We start from the raw sequence: 12,923 nt of genomic DNA, 5'->3' as shown, positions 1-12,923 counted from the left end.
TAATTCCATATCCATATCTGCATGTGCTTATTTGTTTATTTCTTATTTCTTCCATATTCATAAAATACTGTATGAAGTCAGTAGTCAAACTACTCCCCCATTTTACCAATAAAGACACTAAGGCAAAGATTTGGTAATTGCCAAGGAAATAAAATTCAGGTCATTCAGTCATGAGTCTGGAGCTCCATTTCCCATCAGCCTCCCTCCCACAATGTTGACCTGGTGTCAAGAGAGCCAGAGGGGCTTCTGAAAGCAAACTGGCCTGATGCTCACCCTAGGGGAGCTAACACAAGGAGTAAAGCTACAGATCTAGATTCCATTCTTTCCCATGTGCTCAGTTATTCCTTCATTTGTTCATTTCACCCAGGCCCTGGGACAGGACCTGGAGGGAGGGGTAAGTAAAGCATATTGGATGACCTTTGTTCTCACACTATTTAGGTCTCTGCTCAAATGTCATCCTATCCAAGATGTTCCCCAGAGCATCACCCTACCCAACAGAGCAGCCTGTGTCCCTGTCATCTGTTTTATCCTTCTCCATTCCCTCACATGCTATGTTCTCTTTGTTTTCTTCCTTCTGCTCTAATATAAACTCAATGAAGGTAGGACTTTCTCTATATTGTTCACTTTTATATCCCCAGCCTGGTGAATGGTGCCCAGCCCATAGTACACACTCAACAAAAATGTGTTGGCTAAATAAACAGAGGGGGACATCTCAGGGCGGGGGCCGGCGGGGAGGGGGGTGGTGCGGGGAGGGGAAAGGAAGTAAACTAATAAGTGGTTGTGTATTGTGAAGTGCTAGGAAGATAATCCACTGGATTTGGCTAGGGAATGATGAGCAGGGAGCCTCTTGGATGCTGGACAAATAGTGATGAAGAACTTCTCTGAGCAGGTAACAATCCAGGGGTCAATGCACAGCTTATATACAGACAAGGAGCGAACTCTACCTATTGCCCCCAGGTGACCCAAGGCCAGTCACTGCCCTTTCCAAGTTGCAGCCAAATCAGAGTTCAACCAACAGAAGCAATTCTCACACATCAGACCCCTCCCAGGACTTAGCATGCTGAAGATGCTGAGGGCCGGAATAGATTTAGGGGCCTAGCCAGGACGTGATACTTAAAACAAAATGCCTTCATAAAATCCACTGCACGCACCACTAAAACTACAACACAAAGAGGATTTAAGCCTGGGCTTTCAGCTCAGGGAGCCATGCAGCTCTGCAATATTCTGGTTATGCTCTAATTAGTTGTTAGCATACAGCACAAGTGTCAGATAATCTATGCTTACTCGAAAGAAATTTGCCAGTAACAACCAGTATAAGTGGATACCAGGAGGCCAGGGTACCCTAACCATTGGGAGAGATCCACCATCCCCCATGCCAAATATAGGAGGAAGAACTCAAAGGATCGTGGCATGTTAGGGACTCAGGTGGGAGATACAAATGAGACCATCGGCTGCAGAAGTGAGGTTAATTTCCAAACCAGCAGGGGCAGAGGAGCATCTCTGGGAAAGGCTGCCTTTACACTCTCCATAGGATGTACTGTGAGGGGAAATACTTTCCGTGTCTCCACTGAATAGATGTACATGCATAACTGAATCACTTCGCTGTGCAACTGAAACTAACCTCATTATAAATTAACTGTACTCCAATAAAAAAAATTGTTTTAAGTATGTCAAAGGAAAAACAAAAGGAAAACTATGTGGCATAAAGACATCACCTCACCCTCACATTGTAATAGAAAAAGAAGTAGGCAGAGGGGGACAAATAGCTCAGATGGGTCAGAGGCTTAGATGCAGAAGTAACCACACAGGGGCTCTGACACCTTCTACCACAACCCCTGCTCCTCCCTGCCTTACTTGAAATGAAAGCACCATTCCCGAAATCTGAACCACAGCAGCCAGGCTCTGACAGTACTCACACCCGGAGACTAAAATCACCACGCTCTACAGGGAGTTCAGCCTGGTGCTCTGTGGCAACCAAGAGGCATGAGATGGAGGAGGAGGAAGGCTCAACAGGGGGGGGATATGTGAATACTTCTGGCGGATTCACGTCGTTGTATGGCAGAAACCAACACGACATTGTCAAGCAATAATCTTCCAATTAAAAATAAAAATAAATAAATTAAAAATCACTATGCTGTAAATTGGGGAACAAGGATTATATCCCCACTCTGGGACGTGGTGGCCAAGGGGCTCAAGCCTGTTAATTCAACTCTGGGCTTTAAAAGTCTAAATATAAAACATTCAGGAGAGATGATAATTTTACACAAGGTAATCCACCATAAGCTATCAGCACTCTACTTGGAATTAGTTATTAGATTAGCTTTGAAAAAGACAGGATGCTAAGTGAATGGAACCAAGAATGGACAAGTTTTAAAGAAATTAAAAGTTAGAAAAAGGACTACTATATGGCCCACTGCTGGGGAGAGCTAGCTTGGGATATGGGTGTCCTAGGAAGCTGTCCTGAGTTGTCAGAAGAGGCAGAACAGCCCTGGGAACCCAGAGATGGTGGTGGCAGAGAGGAGGCACAGATTAGTAATTTCTCAGAGTTTTGTCAAGAGCATGCCCTGTTCTCCACACTCTGAGTCTGTCTTTCCAGCTGCAAAATTGGCATGATACCACATTCCTCCTGAATTGAATAAAGATTAAGTGAAGTAGCACTTGTCAAGACCCTCATAGACAGCTTGGTGCATAGCAGGCATTCAGTAAGTAAGGAGTGACTAAATTTTTTTTAGAAATGGTACATAAAAAACAAACTTCCCAAAGGGAAAAATAGGTGGGGGAGGGATAAATCAGATGTTTGGGATTAGATATAAACTACTGTATATAAAACATAAGAAACAAGGTCCTACTATGTAGCATAGGGAACTATATTTAATACCTTTTAATAAACCATAACAGAAAAAAATGTGGAAAAGAATATATGTATCTATGTACAACTGAACCCCTTTGCTGTCCACCAGACAGTGGACAGTTACACTGTAACTCAACTATACTTCAGTTAAAAAAATAACATTAAAAAATGATAATAGGACTGTGTCAGAGTAAGCATGCGGGAAGAAACGAGAACCCTGAATAATGAAGACTAATGTCATGTATTCTGCCCAGAAGTTGCAGGACAACTGCTTTAAGATCGTTACTCTGGAGAAGAGAAGCAGCTTCGGGATGGTTAAATGAGACCTCCCCCACGCTGAGTCAAAGTATCTGTGGGCCTGAAGCATCTCAGGTTTGCCTGAGGTAGACAAATGTTCCCATCTTATCAGTGGATTTCTTTTCTAATTAAAATGCATGAACTCCTGTAAGCTCCAGGTGCCCAGAGGAAGTGAGGCAGGATGGGAGGAGGTGAGCGGTGAGCCACAAAACCGTATCCCTTGTTTAAAATCCAACCAGCAAACTGATCATTGCCTAACAGTATGAGCAAAGATCCTGAATAAGAGAGCAGGAGAGACCTCTCTTAGGAGGGAAGAAGGCAGGTAAGAATGGATGCCCCAGAGGTCCTTCCTCAAGGAGGTGGAGGCGCACTGTCTGGGGCTGCTGGCACCCAATTTCTGTCTGTCTCAGATGCTCTTTTCCACAGGATACCCTGATAGGGAGCCAAGGAGAAATGCCCGTGAAACAGTAATAGACGTTTACTCTGTGCTTCCTTGGTCTTAGCACTTTGCATTCATCATCTCATTTATCTCCTGTTGTTTGCTATTTAGTTGTTAAGTCATGTCCGACTCTTTTCAGCCCAGTAGACTGTAACCCACCAGGCTCCTCTCCATGGGACTTCCCAGGCAAGAATACCGGAGTGGATTGACATTTCCTTCTCCAGGGGATCTACCTGACCCAAGAATCAAACTCACATCTCCTGCATTGGCAGGTGGATTCTGTACCATTGAGACATCAGGAAAGTCCCATTTATCGCTTACAAAAATCTTTTAATTTGACATTATTATTATCCCTGTTTCATGGCTGAGGAACCTGAGGCCTCAAGGTTACTTTGCCAGGTCTTATAGATAATAGATGGTGAAGATAGAATTCAAATCCTAGTAGCTCAACAATAATCATTAATATTCATTGAGCACTTACTAAACATCAGACACTTTGCTAAACCCTTAACCACGTTATTTATTGTATCCCTTTGACAACCCTAGGTGGTGGCTACTGTCAAGACACCCCTCTTACAGATGAGTAAGCTGAGGTTCAGAAAAGTTGGGTGACTCACTCAAGGTTATCCAGCTATTAAGCAGTGGAAACAGGACCCAAATCCTAAATCCAAATCTACCCTGTCAAAAACTGTGCTCTTTACACGAAACTGGCCAAACTGCTGAGCACAGAGAGAACACAGGATGTTATAACCTGGATATCACGTGCTCTGGAATGGGAACCTAGAAACTGCATTTCTGACAAGTTCCCAGGAGATACAGATGCTGCTGGTCAGAGATCAGACCTTTGAGAACAATTGACCTAGGAAGAGTGGCCTGAAGGATGAACGTGGCCTGGGTGGAAGATGAAACACGTTGGAGAAAAACAGAAAGGGACGGGATGCTGAGAGACCAGCTGCCATGTAGCACACACTCCCTAAGACACTCTACAAGCCAGATGGATACTCTGACCACTGCCCTTTGATCAGGTAAAGCACTTTGTGACCCAGCACCTGTCCTCTGACCTTCCATCCTGAGGGATCCCAGGTTGGAGGTCACGGGTTCTAGGAATCTTCTTCCCCAACTCCTCCTCAACACTGAGCTGGATGTACTCTGAAAAGTATTCAATCCCTACTGAGCCAGTGTTACTCTCCATTGCAAAGGCATGTTTCAAGTGTCCCTCTTCCACCAGGAGGCAGTTGTTGCTCAGTCGCTCAGTCATGTCCGACACTTTGTGACCCCATGGTCTGCAGCACATCAGGCTTCCCTGTCCTTCACCATCTCTCGGAGTTTGCTCAAACTCATGTTCACTGAGTCGGTGACGCCATCCAGCCATCTCATCCTCTGTCGTCCCCTTCTCCTCCTGCCTTCAATCTTTCCCAGCATCGGGGTCTTTTCCAGTGAGTCGGCTCTTCACATCAGGTGGCCAAAGTATTGGAGCTTCAGCTTCAGCACCAGTCCTTCCAATGAATATTCAAGGTTGATTTCCTTTAGGATTGACTGGTTTAATCTCCTTATTGTCCAAGGGACTATCAAGAGTCTTATCCAGCACCACAGTTGGAAGGCATCAATTCTTCTGCACTCAACCTTTTTCATTGTCCAACTCTCACATCCATACGTGACTACCGGAAAAACCATAGCTTTGACTATATGGACATTTGTAGGCAAAGTAATGCTGCTGCTTTTTAATATGCTGTCTAGTTTTGTCATTGCTTTTCTTCCAAGGAGGAAGCATCTTTTCGTTTCACGGTGGTCACCATCCACAGTGATTTTGGAGCCCAAGAAAATAAAGTCTGTCACCACCATGAGGGGTAAGGCCTAAAATTAAGATCTAATACAACATGCTGTCTTGACATCTGAAACAGGGAGGGCTCCAGACGGCTTAATCACAAGTCCCCCTCCCAGTTCTGCTTCCACAGATAATGGCCCCCTTGCTTAGACAGTTCCTGCTCAGCCCTGAGAAGCAGGTTTTGTTTCTCTACCAGTGCGTGGAATTATTCAAACAAGCCAATCATACCCTTCCATGGGACCAAGGGGTCACCTCACCATCTTGACACCATAGAGCTGGCCTCCTACAGCATCTGGTTGTTTGCTCTGTTCTAGTTGCAATTCTCATGTGGCCCATGCAGTGTCCTCCTCCGTATGTTGTGAGTGCACACAACTCATGAACTGCTGGTCATCTCACTCATCCAGTGTCAGGTGTCATATATTCAGTTGCCCCCCATGACCTTCACTTAAATCCTTCCCTCAGCAGCAGACTGAAGAGAAGGAACTTTAAACATACTAGATGCTGAGTTCTTTGACAGGAGAGACTTCTCATCTTACCATTGTCCCTTCCACAGCCTGGAATGGGACCAGGGCAATGAAAGACACATGGGATTGAAAGGTTTTAAAACCTCATAAATCTTAGAAGCCCATCTCTTTTTGCCAAATACAGAAGCTAAGTCTTGAGCGTTAATATGACCACCAGGCATGACCCTGCCAACCCACAGCAGAGGACACAGATCTGCCCTTACTGGTAAGCAGATCCATGGGGACAGACTCATCCATTCTGTGGGCCACCTGCTGGATCAATCATGGCTCAGCTCAGGGGCTCAGAGACTGCAGGGAGCTGCCCTGAATGATTTCAAGTCTCTTTCCTTTTCTGCCTGAGCAAGTATGAGAAATTGGGCCTGATGTACTAGCATGAGCCACTCTTAGAAGCCCCTTTCAGGGCACATGGCCTTTGTGTGTGTTCCAGTTGATCAGAAGTAGCACAGAGTTTGTACAAAGAGGGCCAACTGATGTACAAAAGCATCAGAACGGGAGTGCTTTGGATCGGAGGCACCTGACTGTGTACCAGAGGTGACGTGGGGGAATTAGGGGTCCACTCAGCTCTTACAAAGCTCTTGTCTTAAAAACAACACAACCACAACTCTCACATCCTGCAGCAGGCTTGTCATGTACCATTGCTGTTGTTCAGTCTCTAAGTCACGTCCAACTCCTTGCAACCCCATGGACGGCAGTGTGCCAGGCTTCCCTGTCCTTCACTATACCCCAGAGTTTGCTCAAACTCGTGTCCATTGAGTCGGTGATGCCATTCACCATCTCATCCTCTGTCACCTGCTTCTCCTCCTGCCCTCAATCTTTCCCAGCATCAGGGTCTTTTCCAATGAGTTGGCTTTTTGCATCAAGTGGTATTGGAACTTCAGCATCAGTCCTTCCAATGAATATTCAAGGGTGATTTCCTTTAGGATGACTGGTTTGATCTCCATGCAGTCCAAGGGACACTCAAGAGTCTTCTCCAGGATTGCAATTAGAAAGCATCAAATCTTCAGCACTCGGCCTTCTTTACCGTCCAACTCTCACATCCGTACATGACTACTGGGAAAATCATAGCTTTGATATATGGACATTTGTCAGTCAAGTGATGTCCCTGCTTTTTAATACACTGTCTGGGTTTGTCATAGCTTTTCTTCCAAGGAGCAAGTGTCTTAATTTCATGGGTTCAGTCACTGTCCACAGTGATATTGGAGCCCAGCAAAATCAGTCACTGTTTCCACTTTTTCCCCATCTACTTGCCATGAAGTGATGGGACCAGATGCCATGATCTTAGTTTTTCGAATGCTGATGTTTAAGCCAGATTCTTCACTCTGCTCTTTCACTCTCATCAAGAGGCTTTTTAGTTCCTCTTCACTTTCTGCCGTAACAGTGGTATCATAATCCTCATGGAAGAGCTGAGAGCAGGGCACTGTTACTCCCATGTCACAGATAAGGACACTAAGGCCAGGAGGCCGCCGAGCACTGTGGGTGGCAGAGCCCAGGTCTGAGCCCCAGACCTCGTGGCTCCAAAATCTCTGCTACTAATGTTCCCTCCACGTCCTGGGTGTGATGGAGAAGGAACAAAAATGAAAGATGGCACAGTTCTTGTCCTCTGAGAATGTGCAGCCTACTAGAGAATATACACAAGGAAAAAGAACTTAAGAGCTCTTATGAAGCAACACATGAAGAGCTGTGTTGATAGCATCGATAGCATCAAAGGTGGGCTGGAAGTTACCATTCCCACTCTGGAAATGCCACATAACCTCAAGCCAGGTGACTTTTGGAGGGAAAAATAGTATGAAACTTAAAGGCTCACTTAAAATAACATTAACAATGAGAGCAGCTAACATATAAGTAGAGTTTTTCCTATATACCCCACACTACTGTTTATACAGAAAGTTGAAGATCCATTTGGAGTCATGTTTTCTTCTATTTATCACCTGCTCTACTATGTACCAGGCATTGTACAAAAGACTTACCTACAAGATTTTATGTATGTTGTCAAAGTGGATTTGAGATCCTGATAGTATTTGCTCCTTTTTATGGATGAGAGCTGAGGCAAAGAAAGGTTAAGTCTGGATTTTCAAACAGGTTTGTGATCCCTAGTGTGAGGTGAAATTCATTTACTAGGTCATGACAAATGTTGTATTAAATGAACAGAAAAAAAGAGGGGAGAGGAGGGAGGAGAAGACACAGAACAGAGATATCAGAATGCAAATCGTGGGGTATTATTTCATTATTTCTCTTTCAGTATGTGTATTTGTGTGTGTATAAGAAAAAGTACTGTAAAACCTGATTTTACATGAGGATTTTTACAATGAGAATATCGAAATGGGTCTCTGTGGAAGGTTTGGAAGCCACTGGGTTAAGTGACTTTCCTGAGGTCCTACAGCTAAGATTTGTGGAGCCACAGTTCAAATCCATATATACCTTGTGTCTCCAGAGCCCACACTCTTGACCTCTAAACTGTGCTGTCCAATAGAAATATAGTCAACCACACATATAATTCAAATTTTTCTAGTAGCTACATTTAAAAATAGAAAAAAAAAAACCACACTGAAAAATTATTAAAATCAATATAACACATTTTATGTAACCCAATATATCAAAAAATTGACATTTCAACATGTAAAAGTTGGTTTCAAAATTCAATCAATTATTGAGGCCTGTTTCTCTTTGGGATTTTTTTTTGTTTTAACTTTTTGGTACTAACTCCAGGAAATCTAGTGTCTATGTTACACTTCCAGCCCATCTCAATCCAGACTAGCCTGACTTCAAGTGCTCAAAACAACATGTGGGCAGTGGCTACCTGAGGAAACGGTGCAGCCCTAAACAATACCACCTCCAAAACCCCTTGGGACAGCAGGCCTTCATTCTCAAACTTCACTACAATAGAGAATTTCTCATCATGTTCCATCACCACTTTTACCTTCCCGTGGCTTCCTTCATGCTGTTTCCAAACATCTAAACCCAACCCCACATCTGCGGCTATTTGTGCCTGTCCACCTTATCTTCCTTTAGATTTCACATCCTTGCTAGGCCTTGGGGGAGAAGAACTGGCAGGAAAAAGACTCTGTGCTGAGACAAGCTGAAGCCGGGTGAAGACGAAAGCTGAACAAGAGGAACCTGTGTGGGACAGTGACCCAAGCAGACGGTGTGCAAAGCGGCAGGCTGACTGGCGGCTGAGCTCTGGCTTCAGAGGCACATCCTGTTTAGTTTTGTAAGAGATGCACTGAATCCCTCACACTCAGCCCTGGCAGAAGTCGGCTGACCCCATTTCCATGTCTTTGCCAAAACAAGCAGACCGTGGAACTGCAGAAAGATGGGCGTCTAGAGAGCTGTTAGAAGACAAGACAACTGCTATTTTGTGACTTCAGAGCGACTTCAGAGCTGCCCATTAAATAATCTGATAAATACTACACATAAATATTCTGTAACCATGGCTGGTAGGCTGGGAGCCACAGGTAGCCATTACCCAGGCGTGCTCTGGGCTCCTGTAAGCTGAGAGGGAGGTTTCCACACAGACCAAAGGGAAGGCAAGGCTCACTGCCCGGCAGCAGACAGGCCCAGGAGGCTAGAGCAGACCGGATCCTGCTTCAGCTGCTCACATCATCCCCAGGACCCCATCTGCCTGGTACTCAGGAAGAGTACCTTTCAGTCCATCAGTTTGGTTTCCGAAGCACTGAGAGTGCCGACCAGGGAAGGAAACTTCCTCTGGGGTCACAGGAAAATAAAGAGAAAACCATCAGGCCCTTTTTCCTGGATGACGTGCCAGCACTGCTCAGACTGAGGAATGGAATTGCAAGTCTACAGAGTGTTTGTTCACGGCAGCAGAAAGATCAAGAGCCCTTCCATTACGTACTGGCTTCTTATTAAATGAGCAACTGCCACGTGCCAGTCACCCCAGCCGGGTCCTGGGTACTCAGAAAGGCATTGCCTGCTCACCTTACATCTGGGAGCATGCATGCCAGCCAACAGACAAGAACAGAGAACACAGCCGTGTAGGGCCTATAACAGAGGTGTAAGCAAAAGGTGGCGGGGACCTGGAGAAAGGGATCATTCTGTGCCTGCTCTGGCCTCGTGCTCCTTTGAGAGGAGCAACACTGCCCCCACATCAGAGTCTGTCTCAGAGCCTCAGCCCGGGAGGACAGCTGCCTGATGACCTAACCTATCCAAGTCCTTTCTCTCAGAACTTGGAACTAATACCAAATACTTGTTTTACTCTCCATGGGCTCCCTGAACTGAGAGGTTAGGTAGGGACACCAAAGAGTTATTTCCCCACACGTTCATAGAGAAGCAAAATTCAATAGTCTATTCATAAGAGCAAAACAACCCACATGGGGAGGAAACAAACCAAATGTCCATCAGTTGATGAACAGATAAACAAAATATGGTATATGTGTGATATATATAGGCATATCTATATATATCAGCTATATTACATATAACAGAATATTAGTCAGCCATGAGAAGGAGTGACGTACTGATACCTGGTACAACATGACTGAGCCTTGAAAACATTATGCCAGACAAAATAAGTCAGACACAAAAGCCATATACTCTATGAGTCCACTTATATGAAATGCCCAGAAAAGGTAAATCCAATAGACACAAAAGTAGATTAGTGGTTCCCTGGGGCTAGGGAGAGGAAAGACTAAGAAATGACTACTTTATGAGCAAGGCATTTGGAGATAGGGGTAATGAAAAAACTTCACATTGGTGACAGCTGCAAAATTCTGTGAAGGGACTGGAAGCCTCTGAATTATATACTTTGAAATCATTGAAATGGTGAATTTTATGTTATGAGAATTTTACCCCAGGAAAAAAGAAAGGTCTATGTTGGGCTCCCCGGTGGCTCAGTGGTAAAGAATCCACCTGCCAATGCAGGAAACTCGGGTTGGAACCCTGGGTAAGGAAGATTCCCTGGAGAAGGAAATGGCAACCCATTTCAGTATTCTTGCCTGGGAAATCTCATGGACAGAGGAGCCCTGCTGACAACAATCCATGGGGTCACAAAAGAATTGGATATAACTTAGTGACTAAACAACAACAACATATGTTACCCTTTTGAAAGGAATGTGTTTCAGTATGTCTGTGTCCATCACAACTGAAAATCACTGACTCAAACTGCAGGGCCTGTGCTGCATGTCTTGTCCACGGCATACAACTCTCAGGTGCCAGGGGTTGCACTCAGCCTGTGTTCTGTTCAACTGCTGACCTAGTCCCTCCTCCTCCTCCACACTATGCCCTCACTTAAAATGGAGAAGAAAAAGGCTTTTTCATCTCTTCAACAGAAAGCTGACCACTTCCCAAAACCTGCCAATAGGTGGTGAGCATCCATCCAAGTGTATTTATTTGGGTTCTGTCAGCAGAAACCAGACTTTATTAAGAGGATGTTAGCGAACCTCTTTGCTTCCCTGCTTTTGGGAGAATTCTTAATGGCTCCAATGCACAGGTGTCATTTTTCAGCAAAATCTAATATTTATGTCATTTCCAGACAAGGAACATTGAGGCTTTCATAATGTATCACTCTTCGTTTTGCTCCACAGCACAGGTTGGACAAATCGCTCAGCCATTTGTCACCACATCCCTCCTCAGCCACATCCCAGGTGCAGGGTTTTCAGTTCAGTTGCTCAGTCATGTCCGACTCGTTGCGACCCCATGGACTGCAGCATGCCAGGCCTCCCTGTCCATCCCCAACTCCCACAGCTTGTTCAAACTCCTGTCCTTCAAGTCAGTAATGCCATCCAACCATCTCATCCTTTGTCATCCTCTTCTCCTCCTGCCTTCAATCTTTCACAGCATCAGGGTTTTTTCCAATGAGTCAGTTCTTTGCATTAGGTGGTCAAAGTAATGGAGTTTCAGCTTCAGCTTCAGTCCTTCCAATGAATATTCAGAACTGATTTTCTTTAGGATTGACTGGTTTGATCTCCTTGCAAACCAAGGGACTCTAAAGAGTCTTCTCCAACACCACAGTTCAAAAGCATCAATTCCTCAGTGCTCAGCTTTCCTTATAGTCCAACTCTCACACCCATACATGACTACTGGAAAAACCATACCTTTGATTAGATGAACATTTGTCAGCAAAGTAACATCTCTGCTTTTTAATATATTGTCTAGGTTTGTCATAGCTTTTCTTCCAAGGAGCAAGTGTCTTTTACTTTCATAGATGCAGTCACCATCTGCAGTGATTTTGGAGCCCAAGAAAATGAAGTCTGTCACTGTTTCCATTGTTTTCCCATATATTTGCCATGAAGTGATGGGACCAGATGCCATGAGCTTAGTTTTTTGAATGTAGAATTTTAAGCCAACTTTTTCACTCTCTTCTTCTACCTTCCTCAAGAGGCTCTTTAGCTCTTCTTTGTTTTCTGTCACAAGGGTGGTGTCATCTGCATATCTGAGGTTATTGATACTTCTCCCGGCAATCTTGATTCCAGCTTGAGCTTCATCCAGCCCGGCATTTCTCATGATGTACTCTGCATATAAGTTAAACGAGTAGGGTGACAATATACAGCCTTGACGTACTTCTTTCCCAGTTTGGAATCAGTCTGTTGTTCTATGTCCAGTTCTAACTGTTGCTTCTTGACCTGTATACAGGTTTCTCAGGAGCAGGTCAGGTGGTCTGGTGTTCCCATCTCTTTCGGAGTGAGGTGCCAGGATGAAAACTGAGCCAAAGAAGCAGAAACGTTACAAGCTCGTGTCTCCTAGAAACTCTGGTCTAGAAAAGACCTTGACCACTAAAACGTCACAGAACTTCTGTCTTAAAAAGAAAACACAAAGCTTTGATTTCTCTATGAAGTTTGAATGTTCTGTTTCTTTACAAGCCAGTGATTCTTGTGGTTGCAGGTTAAATAATAATATAAACAAACTCGAGGGAAGCAAAGATGGCAGGGTGGGTATGCATTCCCTACTTTCAAATTGCTTATAAGAAGATACAGTGCATGTGCAAGTATGTTACACATACTAGGTTCACATTTCACATGCATGATCTTGAGTTGT

The sequence above is a fragment of the Muntiacus reevesi genome, chromosome 1, assembly GCF_963930625.1.
Source record: "Muntiacus reevesi chromosome 1, mMunRee1.1, whole genome shotgun sequence".
NCBI classification, from domain to species: Eukaryota; Metazoa; Chordata; class Mammalia; order Artiodactyla; family Cervidae; genus Muntiacus; species Muntiacus reevesi.
Note: the sequence above shows the minus strand (reverse complement) of the source record.